We start from the raw sequence: 19503 nt of genomic DNA, 5'->3' as shown, positions 1-19503 counted from the left end.
GATAACAGTCTCTCCTCCAAACGAAACACTTTTCCTTCGCTGGACTCCAGAGTAGCCCCTAGAAAGTGTATTCTTTGAGTGGGTTGATCGATTGATTTCTCCATATTTACATGAAGGCCCAAGCGTTGCAGTAAGTTTAGGCATATTCAATATTGGTCTTTTACCATTTGAGGGGATGAGCCCTTCAGAAGCCAGTCGTCCAGATATGGGTAGATGAACAGGCCGTGGCAATGTACAGCCTCAGCTACCACTGCCATGCATTTTGTGAATACTTGAGGTGCGGATTTCAGGCCGAATGGTAGGACTCTCTACTGATGTTATGCACCTACCATGAAGTATAGAAACTTTCTGTGTCGTGGTGCAATCAGGACATGGAAGTAAGTGTCCTGGAGGTCTATCGAGCACATCAATCCCCTTTTTGAAGATGTGTATATATTTGATGGAGTGCCAGAATACAAACCTTCTCTTATTTGATGTTTTTGTTTAGGAGACATAGATCCAAAATAGGCCTGAAACTCTCTTTTAGACCTTTCTTCTGTACTAGGAATTACATGGAGTATACCCCTTTTCCCTGCTGAGATGAAGGAACCTTTTCTATGGCTAACTTGTGTAGGACAGTGGATACCTCTCGATGCAACAGCGGCAGCTGGTGAACTCTTGACTTCACTGGGAGGATGTACTTTGGAGGGGCACGAAAACGTAGTGCATAACCAATTAGTAGTACATTTGGCACGCCTGACCGTTTGTTATTTTGTGCCACTTTTTTACATGTACGTAGATACTTCCTCCCACTGGAGTGGGTAACGGTGACGGAGGAAGTGAACACTAATTGCTTGCCGTGTTCTTGGCAGTTGAAGAGGACTGGGAGGGCGTTCCTCTACCTCTGGAAGGGCGACGTCCCTGATAGTGATCTTTGGCCTGATGGTCCTGCCTTTGGGACCATTGAGGGGCTTTAACACTCTGACAGAACGCCCTTTGATCGTAAGGCCTGTACCAACGTCTGAACTCTTTCTTTTTCTCTAAACCGACAGCTTTGAGAGTGTCCTGTTCAGACTTCATCCGGGCCATCTCCTCATCAGTGTGGGAGCCGTACATTGAATTTCCGGTAAAAAGAAGATTCAGGATGCGTTGTTGGGCTTCTGGTTTTAAGGCTGTAAGCTGCAGCCTGGAGGATCTTCTTGCGCATACCTCATGCAAATATGAGTGAGCAGCCAAGGATGCCCCAACCGCGACCGCACTGATCGTTTGGTTGGCTACGAGGGCTCCTTCCTGGAGAATCTCCCCAAAGTCTTGACTTGTCTTCTTTGGGTAGCTTTTCTTGAAGCATTCCTGAGGGTACCACAATGCATCTATAAAGATGCTGCTGCTGATCCGCAAACTTTTCTCCCTCAAGAATCCTAGGCTTTGCTCTCCTTGTCCGGAGGGACAGAGGAAGAAGAAGCCACTGCATGGGACTTCTTAGCAGCCACAATAATCAATGAATCTGGTGGAGGATCTGACCTGAGGAACAGGGGATCTTGCTCTACTGGTCTATATTTCTTTAAGATCCTCGCTGGGGCAGTTTTGTCTGTTGCAGGAGTAAGGAAAACGTCCATAACTGGTTGTAGAAGACCAGGAACTAACAGCAGCAAAGGTCTTGACGCGGACCTCTGATGCAGAGTCTCAAAAAATATTAGATGAAGATGTCTGGAGTTTAGACATCTCTATATTTAGCTTTGGTGCTCCTTTAGACATCATGAAAGGTGTTGATGTCATCAACAAGTGACACTCTGGAGGGTGGACTGTCGTAAGAGCTGGGGAATAATCCCTCTTGGAGGAATGGGTCGAGGAAGACGACCGAGAGGGTGATCTTCTTCTCCTATGACGTCCATGAGAAGCGGATTTACTTGGAGGAGATTTGTCTCTCTGGCGGCCCCTGGATGGTGTCGTGGGTCAACTGCCTGCACCGGCTGAACCAGAGGGGATCTATGCACAGGGCTTGAATAGTCCAAAGGCTGTTGAACCTGCAACGATTCTTTCTGCCAATGATGAACCAGGAGAAGCCACCTAGGAGAGAGATGAACTCAGGGAGATCTGTGTTCTTCCTCCCATTGCGTAGATGGAGCTGTGATCTGCGGGGTAGCTTTCTGTACCCGCAGCTGTGGAGATGGTAAAGATGAGCTTCTCGATGTTGAGAGGACTTGTGGGGGTCCTGCAGCCGGCACTGAAGGTTCTGAGAGATCTTTTGAAGTGAAATGGCATCTCCTTGAGATCGAATGGTGTGACAATGTTGATAATGTCTTGACGTCGAGCAACTATGCGCCACCAAGACCTGCGAGTCCAATGAAGATCTCTGCCTTGACGTCGGTCGTGTGTGTTTCAACACCAACCAATGTTCTGTCGTTGGAGACTTGTGTTTTTATGTTGGGAGAGGAGTACCCAGCGGAGTACCATGTCTCGACTTCAAATGTGGGGAAGGTGTCAGAGAAAATCTACTCGACGTCAACCTTCTCAATGAAGTCGATCTAGGCCTTGACGTTGAACGCCGTCTGGGATGCAACAGAGGAGTCCTCCTCAACGTTGAATCCTTTTTCACCGTCGCTGATGATCTTGACCTCGACATTGAGCGTCTTGATGGCTGCGATTGAGGGATTTGCTCCGACATCGAATGTTCCGACGTCGCTGATGCTCTAGGCCTCGACGTTGACCGCCAGCTGGTTGATAGCAACGGAGGGCTGTGCCTCAACGTCGAATGTCGTACCGAAGGCGACGACAGAGAGCAGTGTCTCAACGTTACTCGATCCTGCAGCAACAGAGAGCGACTTCTCGATGCCGACAGTCGCCCAGTTGACGTTCATGGTAGATTAGTTTCTGAAGATGTACCTCTACGCTTGGAAGACCTTGACGACGACCGATGTTCTCTTGAGGGCGAGCCCGCCGTCGATGGAATTGTCGTCGTCATTTTCTTCGCCAGTGGAGGCATTCTCGACGCCGAGCCTGACGCTGATGAAGGACAGACTTGGATCTTGCTTGTAGAAGGTTATCTGGGTCTCTTCTTCTTTTGTCTCACAGGAGACCTGGCTCTAGAGATAGTAGCTTTACCCTTTTCCATAAAGGCAAATCCTTTTCCTTTCTTTATGAGTCCGTCTTGATAAAGACTGGCAGTGTTGGTAAGTTTCAGGAAAGTGAGAATCCAGAAGGCAAAGGATACAGACAGAGTGGGAGTCGGTTCTGGCCTTCTTTTTGCCACAGGAAGGGCACGGATCAAAAAAGGGAACGCATTTCTGAGAGAAATAAAATGCCAAACTCCTCTAAAAAGATTAAAGCAATACTCCAACATGTGTAAAATGTCGAAGTAAAAGGGTTTTAGATGAAAAAGAAAAATAATATTCAATTGAAAAGTCAAAAATCTGTGGAGCTGTTCACCAGGGTCCTGACTGAAGGAGCCGGAAAGAACAACTGACTTAACTGTCAACCCTGAGGCGTGATGGGAAGCTAGGGGTCATAGCTGCCTTAAAGGCAAGGTGCCAGTTTTTATGATTCTCTATATTTGCTTTCAGATTCTGTGCTATTGAAGTTACAATACAGCCTATGGGCTAACAATGCCTGCTTTTCTCTTTGCAGGACTATTTTTCTGCTGTTCAGTAAAAACAGTTCAAGTATCTTTTGGTCTTTCTGGTTTGTTGGTATATGTGCAAAGATAAGATTTTACAGCATTGCTTAGCCTGTTGTGTCTGGAAGGCTGCATTGATTGTTTTTAAAATTATATACTTATGTATTTATATACAGCTGTATATATATATATATATTCGGTATGAAAAACGTCCAAAAACCAGCAGCTGGATAGACGAAGCAAGACCCATAGATAGTGCAGAATTTCTTTACTTAGAGACCCAACACCAGTCCGCCATGACGCGTTTCGGCTTCACCAAGCCTTGATCACATGACACTGACATGGGGGCTGATGACCCATTTTAAAGTGCACAGTGCTAATTTACATAATGGAAATTGAAGAAGTACTTTCACATTTTTTTAGTTGCGTATTGCACAACATACAGACTAGTCCCAATTCAAGTGATCTAAAACAAACATCAGCACAAAATGTTTATATGTGAATGTTGAATTCAAGATAGCTGACCCTCAGATTTGTAAAATGTTGTGCAAATAGGAGAGTCATTGGGGGCAATTTCAAATAATGTTAAAAACAACTACGCTAGTAATCTGTTTTAAAACAATAAATATTCACAGTAATTGCCCCGGTTGCTAAAAAGTATGCCCAATTCTACCGTATGCTTAAATATCTGCAACAGTAAAATCTAAGATCACATACTAGTGCCAGAATATTTAAAAAACTGTGTAATAAGTATTATAAAAGCTGGCAGGAATTCAGCCCAAGTGGGCATAAAGTGCATTGTCTGGGTTAAGTCCTTGTGCAAACTTGCAGTTGTAAACAGACAAGGAATGAACGGTACTGCCCAAGTATATATAGAGCTATATATATATATATATATAAATATATATGTTTTCATACATACATTTTATATATTTTTCGGGGTCCCCGTGCATGGGCGGGAATATTCAAGTGCTTATGACTGATGAGGATCCGCTGGAAGAGAAAGTATGCTTCTTGCAGATCTATCAAACACATCCAGTCCCCTTGCTGGAGATGAGGATATATTTGACGGAGAGCCAACATGCAAAACTTTTCCTTCCAGATGGATTTGTTGTGAGTGCGCAGATCCAGAATAGGTCTGAATTCTGATTTTTGACCTTTCTTCCTCACAAAAAAGCACCTTGAGTATACTCATTGATCCCATTGAGATACAGGAACTTCCTCAATGGCTGGTTTTCATAGGAGAGTGGATACTTCCCGCTGCAGGACTTGCAGCTGGTGGCACACGGATTTCACTAGAGCGATCGCCGAAGGCTGATAATGAAAGCATAGAGTACCCATTCTGCAACGTTCTTAACACCCATTGAGCTTTTGTGATGCTGCACCACTCTTCCAGGTGGTTGGCTTGGTGGTTGCCTATACTTCCCCCCACTGGAGTGGGAAACACCGATGGGGGTGGGTGAGTGCTCATTGTTTTGATAGAGCTTTTGTTGAGGTAGCAGATTGACGAGGGGCCCCTCTCCCTCTGGGGTTGTGACGCCCCTGATAGTGGGTTCTGGCTTGGTGCTGCTGCTGTTGGTGCCTGTGCCACTGAGGGGTATGAACCCTCTGATGAAATGGCCAGTGGTCATATGGCCTATATCTGTGCCAGAACTCTTTTTTCTTTTCAAGCCCTACCACCTTCAAGTTGTCTAGCTCCGACTACATTCTTGACATTTTGTTATCCGAGTGTGAGCCAAAAAAGGAAGATCCTGAGAAAGGGAAATTTCGGATACGTTGCAGAGCTTCAGATTTTAGCGCAGTAAGCCGAAGCCAGGATGAACATCTGGCACAGATCCCCTGCATAAGAATGAGCAGACAGGGTTGCTCCATCAGCTGCAGTGCTAATAATTTGATTTAGCCACCAAATCACCTTCTTGCAATACCTCCTCAAAACCTCTGTGATCCTCCTTCGGGAAGTGTGAGCTTGTGGTCGGTTTAGAGCAAGGATCGAGGAGTACACGGGGGTATCTTCGGGACTCTTCATTCTTTTTACATATGTGATGTTTCACAAAAGCCAGTCTGTAACATGTCGATAATTCTTCTTATCTTGCTGCTGTTAGCCTTGGGACCCACAGTTTGAGTCTCTTCCTGTCTCCACCAGAGGTCCTCTTGGCGTATTCTCATAAAGAGAGATAGAAGGGAAATGCAGTGCTCTTGGTCACGTATGGAAAGGGAGTGAGGAAACACCCAGATGAGTTCAAATGGCTTCCGACGTGAGAGGAAAATGTGAGGGAGGGGAAGTTTGTAAGGTAGGAGACACAAGAGTTGGCCTACTACTCCCCGGCATTCTCCCATCTCTCAGCCCACCCGCTGAAGCGCTCATGTGCCTGGCTGAGCCTTGCTCCTCCAGGAGTGTGGGTTGGCGCAGCACAGGAACGTTGGCCTCCTGGCTCTGCTGGTGTCCTGGTCTCCAATCCGGTCCTCTTCAGTAGCGGTGCTTCTTCCACGGAAGTCGGCGCCTCCAGAATGCACGCTGCTCGGACGTTCACCTCGTGTATTCCAGGGTCCGCTGTTTTAGGATCGGCATCTGGTTCATCACCTTCGGCGACTGGCTCCAGCTCTATGACGTGGTGTCTGGGGGCGTGGTCGTTGGGGCTCGGCTCCCAGTTAAAGGAGTATTGTCCTTGAAAAGTGGATTGGTGGAAAGGAGCTCGGGTATTCAGTCCAGGGTGAAGGCTCGTCTGTCTGTGGAGAAATTAGAGGTTCTTTTCCATCAGGCACACTCCACCACTCTGTATCACAGTTGGTAGCCTTCAGGGGCATAGGAGACTCGTGACAGGAACTTTGTCCTTACATTTTTCTAGAGAGTCCCACAGGGCTCTATCATAGCACCCCAAGAGAGCTGAGGAGCTAGAAACATTCCCCATTTGTCCTGAGCTCTGCTTCCCTTATCGGGAGGTACTGTTGAGGAGGAGGCCACTGTGTGTGTCTTTTTAGTCGCCGCAATGATAACAGAGTCTGGAGCAGGCCCAGACTGGCCGTTGCGGGCATCGGGCAACCCACCTTGCGCCGCAAGGGTGGGTCTGGTTTTGGACCCCTGGGTGCCGTTTTTGTTACTGAGCCCTGTAACAATATCAGCAGAAAACCGGCCCCGGCAAGGAGCTCGGCGGCACCCCAAACCTGGGGGGGGGGGGGGAGGGGGGAGGGCTGCCGAGCACTTTGCAAGGGCCGGTTTTGGTTCCCAGTCCGGCCCTGGTCGGGAGGTGGATTGGCCCAAAGGAAAAGTGGATCCTCTTCAGAAGGTCTGAATTTCTTCAAGATCATTTCTGGGGCAGTCTTGATAGTTGCTGGTGTGAGGAACACGTCCATAACAGGCTGCAGAAGGTACTAGAGGCAATAAAGGTCTGATCTTTGGTGCATATGAATGTTTAATGTTGTGGCCCACCTGGCCATTACATCTTGGAAAGAACTGACATCATCCACCGGAGAGACCCTTGAAGGTGGACTGTCTGTTAGGGTCAGCGAATAGTCCCTTTTTGAAAATTGCGTCGAAGAAGATGAACGTGTAGGTGAAATGCGTCTTCTCCGATGCCCACGAGATGTAGACTTCCCTCTTGAGGAAGCGGTCGCTGCACGAGCGTGATTGATCTCAACCCCTCGAGGAAATGTTTGGCGAGAGATCTACTGCCTGCACCATCCGAGCCAGTGGTGACCTGTGTAGAGGACTGGAGTTGTCCTGTGGTTCTTGCACCTGCCCCGTTGAAGATTTCTGCTAATGATGTAGTAGCAACACCCACCTAGAGAAAATGCACAGAGGGTGGTGTTTGTCTCCTTGACTCTTGTTGTGTAGGGGGCTCTTTCACCTGCAGACAGGAATGCTCAGAAGATGCCGCTGAGCTGCTAGACGTTGATAGGAAAACCTCCTGTGACCTTGAGGCTGACGAAGCCATGCGTCTTGGAGTCACTGCCTCTTGAATCACCAATGGCGATTAAACTCTTGACGTCGGGAGAGATGTCACCAACGGAGAGTGGTGCACCAGCTGAGTTTTATCCCTCAACGTCGATCTCAACGGCGAATGTCTAAACAAAGATTGTGTAGTCACCAACAGAGACCAATATCTCGATGTCTCGAGATGCATCGCCGACATCGAACGTCTTTTGGAAGTTGTCCGACATCGAGAATGTATCAGTGTGGATCTGGGCCTCGACGTCGACAGTTGCCGGGTTGATGTTGACGGAGGGGATTGCCTTGACGTTGAACGTCTATGTTACGACGTCAATGGAGTCCTGTGTCTCAACGTCGAGCGTTGATCCAATGCCAACGGAGACCGATTCCTCGATGTTGAACGCTGCCGAGTTGACGTCAAAGGAGGAGGCTGACATTGAATTTTGTCTTATTCGATGTGGTCTTCGGCTTCATGTGGTGCACTGATACCATCGACGGTGGAGGTCTCGACAATGGAGACACCAGTTTCTTAGCCGCTGGAGGCATATTCGACACCTATCCCGACGGGGAACAGATCGGAACCTTACTTTTTGATGTCGATCTGGACGTCTCCTTTATCTGCCTCACCGGAGATCTTCCTCTCAAAGATTTTTGCTTCTCTGAGAGGCCATAGAGAGGAATTCTCTCTCTCTCTCCTGAGAGTACATCTAGACAGTTGTTTGCATTGTTAGCAGGCCTCAGAGGAGTGGGACTCAGGAAAGCAGAGTATACACACAGATTGCGTGTCAGTTTTGGCCTTCTTTTTGCCACGGGAGGGACAAGGATCAAAAAGAGATGGCATGTTGTGACAGAAAAATAACAAGTTTCTGTCAGAAAAATTGAAGTACCTCACTCTACAAGATGAAAGACGACGAGTGAAAGGTAAAAACCACTAATAAAAGTTGAAAATGATTGACCAAAAGTCAAAAATAGACAGAGCTGTAAAATCCTGGCTCCTGACTGAAGGAGCTGGAAAGAACAACTGACCTAACTGTCACCCCTGAGGCATGATGGGAAGCTGGGGGTAATGGCTGCCTTAAAGGTACAGTGCCAGTTTTTGGGTCAGATGTACAACCATTGTTTGCGGTTGCACAGGGGAATTCTGCTTGTTTGCGACTGCAAAAAAGGTCTGACCATTATAGTAACCATATTTTGCAAGTTGCTAATGCATTAGCAACTCACAAAATATGGTTAGCGACTCGCTATTAGGAAGGGGTGTACCAAGGGCGGCCCTTCCTAATAGCGAGTGCAAATGCCATGTATGATCGTTTGCGACCGCATTTGAGGTTGCAAAAATCTCACAGTTTACCACCTACTTCAAGTAGATGGTAAACCATTTGCAAACAGGCGACTCCTTACCCTTTGTGAATGGGTGAGCAAATATTTTTTAAGAGCAGGCAGTGGTCCCAGGGACCACTGCCTGCCCTTAAAAATGAAACTAAAAAGTTACATTTTTCTCTTTTAAATGCATCCAGTTTTCCTTTTAGGAAAATGGCTGCATTTAAAAAAAACTGCTTTAGTAAAAAAGCTGTCCCAGACCACCATCCATGGGAGTGCTAGCCATTCCCAATGGGGTCGCAAATTGCGACAGCCTCATTAATTTCATGAGGCATGGAATTTGCGACATTGAATTTTGCAACAAAAGTATATATATATATATATATATATATATATATATATATATATATATATATATATATATATAAGTATAACACCCCGTTTTTACCTAGACCGGTCAAAAATACAAAAAGAATCACCTGCAAAATGGAATATGTTGTATATGTTTTAGAATGTCCATGTGCACTACATTATGTGGGCAGCGCAAAATTGCCCGTGCACAGAAGAGTTCTTCAACATATTCGCGCAATTGTAAATAAGGATCAAGCATATCCAGTTGCGAGGCATTTCGAGGCAGTCCATGATAGCAACCCGACACTGCTGAATTACTTTGCAATTGATTGCATACCACTGTCTCGCAGAGGTGGCAATCGGGGAAGTGCACTTCGCACATTGGAGACCAAGTACATTTTAGAGCTAAACACCAAATCCCCTTTCAGTTTAAATGCGACAGAGGATTTATATACATGTTTATAAATTATTTACAATTAATGTGTATTTTATAATTTCAGCTCTTATGAACTTTGACCGCGCAAACATTGTTCTCCATTCAGAAACTTCAAAAAATCCGTGCACTAGTTTACTTCATCTTGATGATTTTAAATTCTATAATTCACTTGGGTAGCACATATAAATTGTTTATTATACACTGATTTATGTAGCAAAAATCTGATTGCCTTAAAGTTGGGGGGCTTTTTTTGCTAATAGTTCGGCCATTGCCCTTTTTTGCTTAGTCACCTTTGGCCAGCTGTGCTTGCCCACTTGGGCTCTATTGAGAACCCCTGAGGACAGGGGTGTCTATACACATAATTTGATATAGCAGCCTCTTACCCTTATACCTGTCAATACTATAACCATGGTATCAAGTGAGTAAATGGGGATCTGTTGAAGGACACCATTACTGATGGACGTCTATGGCATCGAAACCCATTTAATATACTGAGACAAAGATTCAGGGTTTTTTCTTTATATGCCACATTTCGCCTATTCTTCCCGCCGTTTATTGGTGGGACCGATGTGTGTTTATTAACTAATTTTATAAATATTTTTATTGGAATATTTATGTTTTTAAACACTGATATTTATTTATGAATTTATATCCATTTACCGTGGTTATTTATTGTAAATATGAAATGGTTGACTAATGCAAATATCTATTTATGCTGCTATATCATGTCGAATTGAAAAAATTGAATGTATTATTTACTGTGCACTTTCTCGCTGAGATTCGATGTGTATAGTCTGTATTTCATGACTTTGCTTGACCTGACACAGCTGTCTGTAATAGCATTAGCACTTTAAAAGGGCGTTTCATCTAACGTAACGCGTCATGTGATCAAGGTCCAGGTGGGACCGAAACGCGTCATAGCGGCTTTGATGCAGGGTGTTTGAAAAATAAAACTGGCTCAAAGAACTTTTGGGTCCGCGTGTTCATCTGCTTGCTGAAAGGCTCTTTTGGTGAAGTACAAAAATATATATATATAGCTGTATATATGTTTTCACACATAATTTTTTTACGGTTTCCGGTGTCCCCGCACATGGATGGGAATATTCAGTGCTAATGACTATTGATGAGGACCACTTGGAAGATAAGATGATGCTGTATCTGATTTCTGAGAAGTACCTGTATTTATAGTATTGTTGGCGAGATGGAAGTTGCTAGGTAAAGGGTTGGTGATGTGTGTGTCAGAGGGGATAAACAAGAGTTAAGAGTATTTGTGTTAGATATGATTGCTGGAAGAGGTAATATGTTTGGTGGAGTGGAGAATAAGGGTTGTGTGGTTGTGATGGTGGATTAAAAGATGGAAGGATGAGTATAGGTTCGGTGGTGACAGAAAGGGGTCTGTTAGGAGTAAATAGAAGGTAGAGCTGGTGCTTTGTATGTGCAGGGAGTGCGTATCTGGACGGGAAAGTTACGTATGGTGTGGATTTGTGTTGTGTTGGTGATCAGTGGATTGGTTAGTGGTATTGATGGAGCAGATTTCATCTGCAGTCAGGCATTGTTTTATTTTTTGTGCTTCAGACAGACTGCATTTAAATTGCCACGCACCATTTGGTGCAAGTTAAAAACATGGCACATGAAAAATATGAAAATGAGGCCTATTCAGTCTGAGTTGCTTTTGCTGAATTAACATGTGTTTTTGCAATGTAGAGAAAAGTGGCCTTTTTAGCTTTGAAGATTAAAAGAATATGTTTCTCTCTTCCCAGCTCATCCCTTATAATCTACATTCCCTATTTCTGTCTTAAAAGACTTTGACTTGTTGCATATTTTGATAAATATTTTCAGTTAATAACACCTCTTTTTCTTTGTTGTACATTGCACATTTATTTTGCATTTTGTCATAAATAATAGAAAAGCTGCTTTACACTAGTAGCTTGGCTAGGTAAACATTTATAATGAGTATTAGTATGATGTTTGGAAACATAATGTGCTGATTTACATGAAATTAACATGATCTTTGTGTTTATTTTATTTTTGGGGCCTACCATTGAATGGCTGCCTGTGAAACCATCAAAGTTATGGCTTGCTTTGAAAGAGGAGAGAGCATGCGCAGACTGTGGCAGCTTTCCTCAAACCACGAGGGAGTGAAGGACAGCTTGAACTATACATTCTTGTGATTGTGCCAATGTTCCAGTTTGATAAAGTATCCGTCCTGCTGCGCTTTGACAGGAAGGAAGGACACTATAGACACATTTTCCCTAGTAAATGTTGCAAATGTTTATAAATGTATTATTCATGTATGCGTCTTTTGTTAAAACTAATAAGGTCAGGGTTTTTGAATGCGTCAGGAAAATGAGAACTCATGCCATCATGACTGACCAATCAACATACAGGTTTTCCTGAAATGCAACATTTTGTGTAGTCTGCCAAAATTTTGTGTATAAATACTACCTCTCCGGAGGAGGGGCTGGCTTTTTCAGCTCAGCTGACTTCTTGCTCATTTTGGCTTAGGCTTTGCTTCATTCTATGGGTTAGGTACGAGAACGTCCCGGGAGACTGTGAAGCGTCCGAGGAGAGTCAGGGGGAGGGTTCTTGCTTTCACGTCATATTTTGGCACTGCAGGCGCATTCCTTTGAGGTCTGGTGAAGGAGGGGCTATCTCACTCCCTGCTTGCTCTTTAGACACAGACAGAGATGCACAGGGCACCAAACAGATAGAAAGGCTTTTTAGATTTAGATGCTAAACTTTAAGTTATGCTTTGACTAATTAATTAGGTCTGAAAAGATTTTTTTTGACTTATGCATTTATTTCTCTTAATGTGAGATTTTTGCAAACTATTAGATTTTTGATTAGCCTTGCAAGACTATTTTTCTTAGTAATTCTTTAAGAGTTTTGAATGACATTTTGCGCCACATTCCTATATGTAATGCTTATATGCAGACTGTAATATGTTCTGTATTAATGCTATATTTCCTTTTTTTTACAAATTCTGTAATCTGATTGATATTTTACTAATGAATAAAGGGTCAGAGAAAATTAACTTTTTACTAGAAAATAAAACCCTTTAAATACTCAACAACTCTCTTTATTGGCTTAAATAATAATTGCATTTATGACTGTTCATGATTATTTAAAGTCTCCTGAAGGTAATACATGGTGTGAAGGGCCCAACACCTTTTGAGCGGTAAATTAGAGGTAGCATGAGGGTTTTGCATTGAGAAATTACCAGAAGAAATTACCGCTCCATCAGTTTTTGGTAAGCAGAGGATGGTCATTATTGATTATTTTGGTGATTAATGATTATTGATTTCACCATCAACTATTCAACTAATGGACCATTGACCTTAGAAGGGAAATGTAATAATTGGCCAAGTTAGATAAATGTCCAAGTCCTGATTCCTGACTCCAATGCTTAGAACCTGAAGACTGGCAAAGCAGTACTGGAAGGTGATGCAAGAAGTGGTGTGAGTATCAATAGGGTTGTGAAATGTTGTTAATATGCTAGGTTGGTTTTTTCAAAGTGTTGAAAATAGTAAGGATTTTTACTGTTGGTGACAGTTTGCTCATTTTTAGAATTGATGGTGTTATTGATTATATTGGTAATTTCATATGACATAATTTTCGGTTATTGATTACATGTTTTAACTCTTTATGTTAAGTTAGTGTCTTGTTCTATGTAGTCTGAACACGCAGGTATGCACACCTGTGGAATCCCGGGAAGGAATAGCGGGTGGTAAATGGAAGCCACACTGCACTGAGGTTACTCGTCTGTTGGAATAACACTGAGAAGCTAGGTAGGGCTGGCAGTGTTGAATTAGGGACTATTTTCTGTGTGAGTGATTGTAGCAAAGAGTTCGCTGGTGAAACTTTGGTCTGATATCACCTAGAAAGGGTCACACCGAAGGAGTAGCAGGTTCTTCTGAGCTTGATTGACAGCAAAAGGGTTCGCTGGTGAAACTTTGGCCTAAGATATATCCTGAAGGATAAGGCCAAAGGAGTAGCAGGTTCTTCTGAGCTTGAGTGAAAGGTAAGCGGAAGGGATTTACCTGTAGTGTTTGAAGAGTAAACGGAAGGTCTTACTTTGTGAAGGGTAAGCGGAATGTGTTACTCGCAGTGAATATAAATCTATCCTTTATTTAGCACAACAGACAGAGTAGCGAATGTATTTATGTTGTTACTAACAGAGTTATTGATTAAGAAAATATTGCAGTAAGATTTTGTGGAGGGTCAGTAGTAGGAGTAAAACTGACTAAAATTGAGACTGACAGCTTTGGAAAAAAGAAATTACATTGAACTATTGCAAAAATGAAAATGTTTGAAGGCTTAAAGAAGCTGTTAGGAGGTAAAGTGAAAAATTCGTTTTTTATTGGTGATGCTCCTGAAGGAACACCTGTGCATTTTATGTCTACCAATTTGGGACAAAATAAATGTATGTGGGTTCACCAATGGTGCAGGATTACTGAAAAAGAGGGTGTTTTGAGGTTTCCAAAAGATGGTACTTTTGAATTGAAAATTATTGACAAATTAAGGGAAGTCTTATGTGAAATAAAGACATCATCTAAAGCTGCACAATTTGAGGCCTTAAGCATATGGGAAAAGGTAGCAAGAGAGAAAGCAAGTGAGGATAAAAAGGTAAAGCACCAGATACAGGAGAAGGGAATAAGTGATGATAAAGAGCTTCAAAAAAATAATGATTCAGGTGATGAAATAATGGATGCATTGTTAACTGAGTGTCCACCACTGTATGTGGTTCCCATTAAAAATACTGACAATAGTGTACTAGTAAGCACTACAGTGGCTACTGCTTCTGTTGAACAGAGAAAAACACAGATTGAGAAAACTGTGCAAATATTTCAGATTGACCCATTACCTGTTGATTCAGCACTGACAGTAATACCTCCAGGTGTTACTGCTTCAAATGTGCCTGATTCAGTCCAAGAATTGCTAACTGCAGATGCACAGATAATGCATAGAAAAATTATGACTGTCCCAATTAATATGGTCCCTACTGAAAAGGTTCAAAGAGCTGCAGAAGGAGTGATTATGGCAGAGTTTATTTCAGAAACTCAGAATTCACAGATTATTGAACAGAAATTACCCCAAGCACTGAAAGGTGAGGGGAAAATGGCCTTTACAACATCTACAGCTCAGGATAAAATAAAAATATTTGAAAATGTGATTTTTCAAACCTGCTTAGAGGAAGCAGCAGTGATTAAAAAGATAGAAAACATGGGAGAACATATTAACACAGGCCCTGAAAAAGAGAGACAGTTTAGTGTTTTAAATTCAGCACTTGAATATGGAGAAAATAACAGTCCATGCTGTTTAAATAATGAAAATGTGAACCAGTGTCAGGAAAAAGAATTAATTTCCCTGAGTAATGAAACAGTTGCATGTGCATTAACTACACATAATGGCCTGACAGATTTGGCTCAAAATTATGAAACTGATGTTTCAGGAAGTTTTCCATCTCAGAAAAGTTTTAGGGTACATATGGATGATGAAGCAAATGAGAAAATGTGTTCTTCAGGAATGCAATTGCACATTGCAGAAATAAAGTATATTTTTAAATGCATTGGGTTTGAGAAATTAGGAGACAAATGGGCAAGAAAACATGAGAAGAAAAAGAAACCACAAGAATTAGCAAGGAAACTGGATAAGGAAAAGAAGTCACCAGATTTAGTTGAGAAAAATAAGAAGAAGAATGAGGGAGAAGCTTTTGCTTACTCATTGAGAGAAAAGGTGGGAGAAGTGCATGTTCCTATGCCACAGAATAAAAGTGAACTTGCAGCATTTCTGAACACATTCCCACAATTGAGAGACAGAATTATGCTGTGGTACCCACAAATTGATGGATTTGTTGAGATTATAAAAGAGCTGTGCATTAATTTGGAAATGTTCTTTTACATTGCCATGCTGACTAAATTGTGGTTTGAATCTAATGTTGTTCAAGGGCCAGGTGAAGAGACAATGAAAAGGGTTTGCATTAATGCACCATCATTTGCTGTTGTAATTGAGAAAAACATAGCAGTGATTATTTTCATGAAGGGTGGAGTGCCAGCAAAGGATGTTGATTGGGTACAGATTAAAATAACACAGGATGGAAGTAAAGGTGTTTTGGTTTGTGAAAATTCAGGCATGGATGTTGTACTGCTGGAAAATGTGTCCTTTTGCCATCTTTATAGCAGATTTGAGCATTGGAAGAAGAAAAATAAATTTAAACATGATGCACAAAAACATGGAGAAATGCAGATGCAAAACATGCAAGCTAAGCAAATGCAAATGTCAGTTCAGAAACAGGTACATATGGCAGGAATTTTTCAAGCAAAGATCCCACAAAATATAGAAAATGCTAAAATTAATTTAAATAAGATGTCCAGAGCAAATGTGAATTATTTCCAGAGACAAAATCAGAACCCAGTCCAACAGGTTGCTGTGTTTGAAAATGAGAGTTTTAACCCTCACAATTCTGAATTTACCAAGTCCATTGTGAAGGCAGTGGAAAGTCCAGATTTAAATGCAGGAGTTTTAAACAAAGAAATTACAAACCCAGTTTTAGAAAAATATGTGCCAAAATTAGGCCCATTTGAGGAAAACTGCAAAACTGTTGTCTGTGATTCAGGCCTAGCAGAAAAACAATTGTTTTGCAAATTAAGTAGCACAGATTTCTGTACATCAGATAATGTTCATTTTCCTGATGAGGATGTACATTTTAAAATGGCCCAACAAGAAACAGCTGTAGCTTTATTTTCAGAAAAGACAGTTGAAAAATTACCTTCTGATTTTGAAAAAATAATAAACACAGAAATAAGAGAGTTTACAGAGAAGGATGCCAGATTAATAAAATGTGCAGAACATGTCTTATTAAAATTAGAACTAAATGACATGTATTCAGGAACACCATCAGTTGCAGGAATTTTACCAATTAAAGGATTTTTGTTGGAATTGATTAGAAGTTTATGTAACTTTCTGATCACAGGTTCACAGAAAATAAATGAAAAGAACAGAATAGTGCAGGAGATTAAAAGCATAATTTTTCCATGTTGTCCTGTGGTACCGAATCCAGCCAATATATTTTTTCACATTCCATGTGCTGAAGAATGGCTTACTTTTATTGATTTTTGAAAAGTCCATGTAACAGTGCCAATGCATGAGAATAGTCAGGAGTACTGTCAAAAAGAAGATGAATACCTGGGAAACAAAATTGGAAAGGGAGGTAGAAAGGTGTCACCAGAGAAGGTGGAAATTATTCACCAGATGAATCCACCACAAATTCAGAAAGAAGTCAGGACATTTTTGGGAATGGTTAGCTGCTGTAGAGAGTGGCTACTAAACCTTTCCCTAGTGGCTAAGCCTTTACTGAGGCTGACACATGAGGATGTGTCTGATCCGCTTCCATCGGACAGCAGTTGCAAAAAAGCATTCCTAGAGTTGAAAGAGAAAGAATGTTGCGCCCCAGCACTAGGAATGAAAGTTTATTTAAAGGAAATATACCAATTTGCAGTGAGAGGGAGGGCTGCACTCTCTCATTGCCTATTCAAAAAGATGACTGTGTTCAAAGCTCTGTGATGTATTGCCCAATGACCTTTGACCCTAACTTCACAGAAATGTCAGCAAATGAATTGGTTTGTGATGATAATGAATATGAGTGTCTAAATATCATGAAAATATGCATAAAGCCAAAATCAGACTTTAATGATGAATGTCTGAGTCAGCCCAACAATGTCCATTTTGTAGATGGCCCATGTTTGAAAGGTGACACATTAAAAGCAGCACATGCTGTGCTCCTTATGCATTATGGTGTCAAAGCATCATGGCTCTCAGTAGTTGCCCCAGTCCAAAATTCGAAATTGATTGCCCTTACCATAACATGCAGTATATCTGCTCAAATGAGAGTCACTGTTGTCATGGGAGAGAGAAATGCTAATTCAGTTGCACAAATGTGTGTTCTGTTAGCATGTACATTCTATGGAATCTTCACAGTTGAATTAAAAGAGACTCAAGAAAATGTTTTTGAAGCAGTACTACAGGGTTGTATCAGAAATGTTTTTGGGAAAAGTGACAACTGCATAGTGGCAAAAGTGTTATTGCAAAGACTGATGCCCAGGTATAGATTTACCAGTTTCTCTGAAATCAGATCATAATGTGGTCTCAAAGATAATGAGTGCAGAACAACAGATTGGACAAGGAATGGATTGTAGTTCTCTGCCTGAAGTGTCAAGCATAATAAAGCAACACAATGGCAGCACTGAGTTACCTTTTGCAAAAGACTGTGTTTCAGCATCACCAAAGTGGTTTGAAAATGCATATGCAAATGCACTTGTGGAAAACAATGATGTGAACACTAGCTATGGCTGTGTAGGTCTGGTTGATGTACAGTGTGCAGTTTCTCACCAGATTGCAGCTGCTACACAAGATCTGCATAATGGATGGTGCAACCGCTTTGATCTGAGAGATGCTGTGGTGAAACATCTGAATCTGATCAAAGTGAAAATAAGAGTGAAAGGCATTGGTTGAAAAATTGCAAGAGATTGATGGTGCTCTGTCAGAGTTTCTCAGCACCTAAGTAGTCTAATTTGCATTGAAAAGGTAGAGAATGCCACACTGTATGAGCCATTCTGATGGCAAGCTGATGACAAAGAGCAAAGAAATGCTGAAACTGTCCTGTTGAATTCCTTTTTTATTATTTTAGTTACTTATTTTAAAGAAGACTAACTGTTCCAAGAAGCTACTTCCAGAACTCTGTACTAAAACATTTGAGCTTGGCTATATATGATCTGATTACAGATAGACTTGTGTTTGCCTTAGAAATAGAAGTAACATTTTTATATGCGCAGCTTTTGCAATAAAAAAAAAATGTCACTTTTGAAAATCAAATATGTGATGAAATATAAATCATTTTATTATGATTTGAATCATCAGAAGGGTGGATTGATGGAGCAGATTTCATCTGCAGTCAGGCATTGTTTTATTTTTTGTGCTTCAGACAGACTGCATTTAAATTGCCACGCACCATTTGGTGCAAGTTAAAAACATGGCGCATGAAAAATATGAAAATGAGGCCTATTCAGTCTGAGTTGCTTTTGCTGAATTAACATGTGTTTTTGCAATGTAGAGAAAAGTGGCCTTTTTAGCTTTGAAGATTAATAGAATATGTTTCTCTCTTCCCAGCTCATCCCTTATAATCTACATTCGCTATTTCTGTCTTAAAAGACTTTGACTTGTTGCATATTTTGATAAATATTTTCAGTTAATAACACCTCTTTTTCTTTGTTGTACATTGCACATTTATTTTGCATTTTGTCATAAATAATAGAAAAGCTGCTTTACACTAGTAGCTTGGCTAGGTAAACATTTATAATGAGTATTAGTATGATGTTTGGAAACATAATGTGCTGATGTACATGAAATTAACATTATCTTTGTGTTTATTTTATTTTTGGGGCCTACCATTAAATGGCTGCCTGTGAAACCATCAAAGTTATGGATTGCTTTGAAAGAGAAGAGAGCATGCGCAGACTGTGGCAGCTTTCCTCAAACCACGAGGGAGTGAAGGACAGCTTGAACTATACATTCTTTTGATTGTGCCAATGTACCAGTTTGATACAGTATCCGTCCTGCTGCGCTTTGACAGGAAGGAAGGACACTATAGACACATTTTCCCTAGTAAATGTTGCAAATGTTTATAAATGTATTATTCATGTATGCGTCTTTTGTTAAAACTAATAAGGTCAAGGTTTTTGAATGCGTCAGGAAAATGAGAACTCATGCCATCATGACTGACCAATCAACATACAGGTTTTCCTGAAATGCAACATTTAGTGTAGTCTGCCAAAATCTTGTGTATAAATACTACCTCTCCGGAGGAGGGGCTGGCTTTTTCAG

General features: G+C 41.6%; 1 protein-coding gene across 1 annotated transcript in view; it reads right to left on the bottom strand.

Moving 5' to 3' along the window:
• Nucleotides 1-19503, bottom strand: part of LOC147730418 (aldehyde oxidase 1-like) — a gene marked incomplete at its 5' end in the record, with an annotated part of 524934 nt that overhangs the window by 135436 nt on the left and 369995 nt on the right. The window lies entirely within an intron of this gene.

Source organism: Lissotriton vulgaris, chromosome 2_1 (assembly GCF_964263255.1).
Source record: "Lissotriton vulgaris chromosome 2_1, aLisVul1.2, whole genome shotgun sequence".
Classification (NCBI taxonomy): Eukaryota; Metazoa; Chordata; class Amphibia; order Caudata; family Salamandridae; genus Lissotriton; species Lissotriton vulgaris.
Note: the sequence above shows the minus strand (reverse complement) of the source record. Positions and strands in the feature narration are given on the sequence as shown.